Genomic DNA, 5,019 nt, shown 5'->3' with positions numbered 1-5,019 from the left:
ATGAAGAGAGAACACAGAATGTGTCAGATTGGATGAACTCTTTTCTGCTTTCCTGTGTGTGTGTGTGTGTGTGTGTGTGTGTGTGTGTGTGTGTGTGGGTGTGTCTTTCTGTGTATGTGTCTTTCAGTGTGGTGTGTGTGTGTGTGTGTCTTTCAGTGTGTGTGTGTGTGTCTTTCAGTGTGTGTGCGTGTCTTTCAGTGGTGTGCGGTCTTTCATGTGTGTGTGTGTGTTCACTGCATGCAGTGTATGTGTGTCTTTCAGTGTGTGTGTGTGTGTGTCTTTCTGTGTGTGTGTGTGTGTGTGTGTGTGAGTGTGTGTATGTGTGTGTGTGTGTTTCACACTATGTGTGTGTCTTTCAGTTTGTGTGTGTACACTAGGAAAGTGAGGATCTAACACGGATAGAAAAACACGTGTGTTGTGTGTGTGTGTGTGTGTGTGGTGTGTGTGCCATCTCTGTATGTGTGTGTTACCTGGTAGTCCTCCAGCCTCTTCTCATTAACAGCGTTCGTATCGGAGGCGACGGCCGTGTTGTAACTGCCTTGGTTCAGAGCATCCCTCAGGTCCATCAGCTGGTCATGGAACTTCTCCAGACGCTCCCTGATGTTCTTGTCCAAGCCCTCGTTTCCACCACACGACTACCAGCTGGTCTTTCACCTTCTCCAGCACTAGAGAGAGAGAGAGAGAGAGAGAAACACACCTTTAGTTTACAATCAGAAGGTCTCTCCTAAGGTCCTGAATACAAAACACTACAGCAATATGTCTCGTATGGACAGATGTGTGACTAAAAGGATTGTGTGGTCGATCCGACGTCTGAAGTGGTCGTACGTCATTTACTGCGATGCAGCCTCCGCAGACGTCGGGACTTTCATACTTCTTGAGCTTAGCGGAGCTATTGTGAAGGAAGTTGTCAAGGATGTAAATTTGAGTTTATACAGGAAGTCCTGCCCCCCCACCCCCACCTACTGTCAACCAATATAGCTGAAATTTGAGAGGCGCACGGGCGATGCGGTAAGGAGCTTGATTTTGACCTCTGCATGCCTCCAGAGGCTCCACAATTGCATCACACCCTCCATACGAAGAAACATAGCACTCCTGTATGGAGGTGCACTTCCTGTTATGGATAGGTCACTTCCTGGTTATGGATAGGTGCACTTCCTGGTTATGGATAGGTGCACTTCCTGGTTATGGCATAGGTGCACTTCCTGGTTATGGATAGGTACACTTCCTGTTATGGATAGGTGCACTTCCTGGTTATGGATAGGTCACTTCCTGTTATGGATAGGTCACTTCCTGGTTATGGATAGGTCACTTCTGGTTTGATAGGTGCACTTCCTGGTTATGGATAGGTACACTTCCTGTTATGGATAGGTGCACTTCCTGGGTTATGGATAGGTGCACTTCCTGGTATGGATAGGTACACTTCCTGGTTATGGATAGGTGCACTTCCTGGTATGATAGTACACTCAAATGACCACCTGCCCACCCATCAGAGATCATTGACTTTGAATAGAGATTCCCGCTCTAGTAATTCTATTTCTAAGAGTATGACTGACGTTTCTCAGCCTCGGACAGCTCTCTGTCGGCTATCTTCTTCTGGCCGACACAGCTCTTGAATCTCATCTCTCTCAGCATGGCCTCCACCTGCTGGATCTTCTCAGAGAGGTCTTCCTCCTCCTGCTCCACTTCTGTCTCCTTCAGACCCGTACGTTTTGCCTGCAGAATGAGGTCTGGATAGCAGAGAGAGCGAAAGAGAGAGAGAGAGAGAGAGAGAGAGAGTGAGAGAGAGTAAGAGAGAGAGAGAGTAAGAGAGAGTAAGAGAGAGAGAGTAAGAGAGAGAGAGATAAGAGAGAGAGAGTACGAGAGAGAAGTAAGAGAGAGAGGAGTAGAGAGAGGAAGAGAGTAAAGAGAGAGTGAGAGAGAGTAAGAGAGAAGAGTGAGAGAGAGTGAGAGAGAGTAAGAGAGAGAGTGAGAGAGAGTAAGAGAGAAGGATGAGAGAGAGTAAGAGAGAGAGAGAGTAAGAGAGAGAGAGAGTAAGAGAAGAGAGAGAGAGAGAGGAGAGAGAGAGAGAGAGAGAGGAGAGAGAGGAGAGAGAGAGAGAGAGAAGAGAGAGAGAGAAGAGAGGAGAGTGAGAGAGTGAGAGTGAGAGTGAGAGTAGGTGAGAAGAGAGAGAGAGAGAGAAGAGAGAGCGGCCGAGAGCGAGAGAGAGCGAGAGTAAGAGAGAGTAAGAGAGAGTAAGAGAGAGTGAGAGAGAAGTGAGAGAGAAGAGAGCGAGAGAGAGAGTAAGAGAGAGAGAAGAGAGTAAGAGAGAGAGAGAGAGAGAAAGACAACATCTATATTATAGACACTGAGTGTAAAAACATTAGAGAACACCTTCTGATACTGAGTTGCACTCCCTTATGCCACCGGAACAGCATCAATTCGTTGGGGCATGGATACAAAGCTGTCTAAAGCGTTCCACAGGGATGCTGGCCATGTTGACTCCAATGCTTCCCACAGTTGTGTCAAGTTGGCTGGATGTCCTTTGGTGGTGGACCATTCTTGATACACACTGGAAACGGTTGAGTGTGAAAACCCCAGCAGGGTTGCAGTTCTTCACACAAACCGGTGCGTCTGGCACCTACCACCCCGTTTAAAGGCACTTCAATATTTTGTTTTGCCCGTTCACCCTCTGAATGGCACACATACACAATCCATGTCTCAAGGCTTAAAAATCCTTATTTAAACCGTCTCCTCCCCCTTCATCTACACTGATTGAAGTGGATTTAACAAGTGACATCATAAGGGATCATAGCTTTCACCTGGATTCACCTGGTCAGTCTATGTCACTCAGTTTCTGTTGTATGGTCTAATATATATATATATATATAGTCTGATTCAGACCCGTATGAATCTACTGCAGCATTAGGTCTGTATATTCTATGTGTAAGAGTCACAGGGCTCCGTAATAACACGTCATTCTATGTGTAAGAGTCACAGGCTCCGTAATAACACGTTCTATTCTATGTGTAAGAGTCACAGGGCCCGTAATAACACGTTCTATTCTATGTGTAAGAGTCACAGGGCTCCATAATAACACGTTCTATTCTATGTGTAAGAGTCACAGGGCTCCATAATAACACGTTCTATTCTATGTGTAGAGTCACAGGCTCCGTAATAACACGTTCTATTCTATGTGTAGCACAGGCTCCTGAAACACTTCTATCTATGTGTAAGAGTCACAGGGCTCCGTAATAACACGTTCTATTCTATGTGTAAGAGTCACAGGGCTCCGTAATAACACGTTATATTCTATGTGTAAGAGTCACAGGGCTCCGTAATAACACGTTCTATTCTATGTGTAAGAGTCACAGGGCTCCTAATAACACGTTCTATTCTATGTGTAAGAGTCACAGGGCTCCATAATAACACGTTCTATTCTATGTGTAAGAGTCACAGGGCTCCGTAATAACACGTTTATTCTATGTGTAAGAGTCACAGGGCTCCGTAATAACACGTTCTATTCTATGTGTAAGAGTCACAGGGTTCCGTAATAACACGTTCTATCTATGTGTAAGAGTCACAGGGCTCCGTAATAACACGTTATATTCTATGTGTAAGAGTCACAGGCTCCATAATAACACGTTCTATTCTATGTGTAAGAGTCACAGGGCTCCATAATAACACGTTCTATTCAGTGTTAAGAGTCACAGGGCTCCTAATAACACGTTCTATTCTATGTGTAAGAGTCACAGGGCTCCGTAATAACAACACGTTCTATTCTATGTGAAGACACAGGGCTCCGTAATAACCCATCTATCTATGTGTAAGAGTCACAGGGCTCCGTAATAACACGTTCTATTCTATGTGTAAGAGTCACAGGGCTCCGTAATAAACACGTTCTATTCTATGTGTAAGAGTCACAGGGCTCCATAATAACACGTTCTATTCTATGTGTATAGAATAAATATAGAATAACTATCTTCAAAGTAATGACTCGGGACGTCGGGTTTGATATGAAGCTTCTTTATGTTGTTTCTGTCTGCAGCAACAAGTGGATGAGCTGAATGTGAAGAACAAGGAGGTGTGGGATCTCCTGCAGGTGACAGAGGAGGACGTGACCACTGTCAACGACATGCTGTCTATGCTGCATGACTCCAAGGAGGTGAGGGCCCTCCACATGACCAACGTCATCAAGGCTTTTCTAGTGTCTAAACACTATGGTTTATAAGGGACAGTTCAAATACAAATACAAAATAAAAATAACCTTTCGGGTTCTTAGTTGAAACTTACTGACTGACTTCATTGTCCCCAAGGGGAAATATTGTTGCAGTGTCATGTACACGTTTAAAGTGGCGTTTTAAATACAAAACAAAATTGACAATACAGCTTTCATAACAGTTACATACCAATAAAAAAATTAAAAATTCAAAATAGACCAGCCTGCTGGCCTTACTGAGTCGATAGGAACATTAGCCCGAGCTATGATTGTCTAGTTGTGATTTTCCTGCTGAGGGGTGCCCTATACTTGCGCCCAGAGGGGAGTAGTTCAAAGTCCGGGTACAGGGGGTGGCTTGGGTCTAAAATGATTTTGTGAGCCTTGCAGAGGACTCTGAAACAGACGGTCTGAACAAAAGAGAGTCCCTGACAAACCTTGGACATCAGATTAGAACTCTGATTACTGCACCATTGTTACAGTAAAACCCTKCTCTAAAATATCCTCTCTCCTTTTAACCCTCTCTCTCCTTGGGAGGTGACTCCCAAGGACTCCTATTTTGGCTACAGCTTGTGTGAAGCGTGTTTTTTTTTATCCCTTAGAAGTTTTGTGCGCACCAGACTTCCTCCGTGCGTGGTGACGAGGTTAACCCCTTTATAAAACATCTCCTTCTAGGACTATGAGCGTCTGGCAGCCCAGTTGGATGGTTCCAGGAAGCCCTTGGCAGAGAAGGTGCAGAGGTTTTCCCCCTCCGTCAGTAAGATACCCCTGGTGGAGGCAGCAGAGAAACATGCTGAGCTACTCAATGAGCTGGCCAGGAAGCTCTC

General features: G+C 45.1%; 1 pseudogene; it reads left to right on the top strand.

Moving 5' to 3' along the window:
- Nucleotides 1–5,019, top strand: part of LOC112071131 (laminin subunit alpha-5-like) — a 95,750-nt pseudogene that overhangs the window by 14,692 nt on the left and 76,039 nt on the right.

This window comes from Salvelinus sp. IW2-2015, unplaced genomic scaffold (genome assembly GCF_002910315.2).
Source record: "Salvelinus sp. IW2-2015 unplaced genomic scaffold, ASM291031v2 Un_scaffold1526, whole genome shotgun sequence".
Taxonomy (NCBI): domain Eukaryota; kingdom Metazoa; phylum Chordata; class Actinopteri; order Salmoniformes; family Salmonidae; genus Salvelinus; species Salvelinus sp. IW2-2015.
Note: the sequence above shows the minus strand (reverse complement) of the source record. Positions and strands in the feature narration are given on the sequence as shown.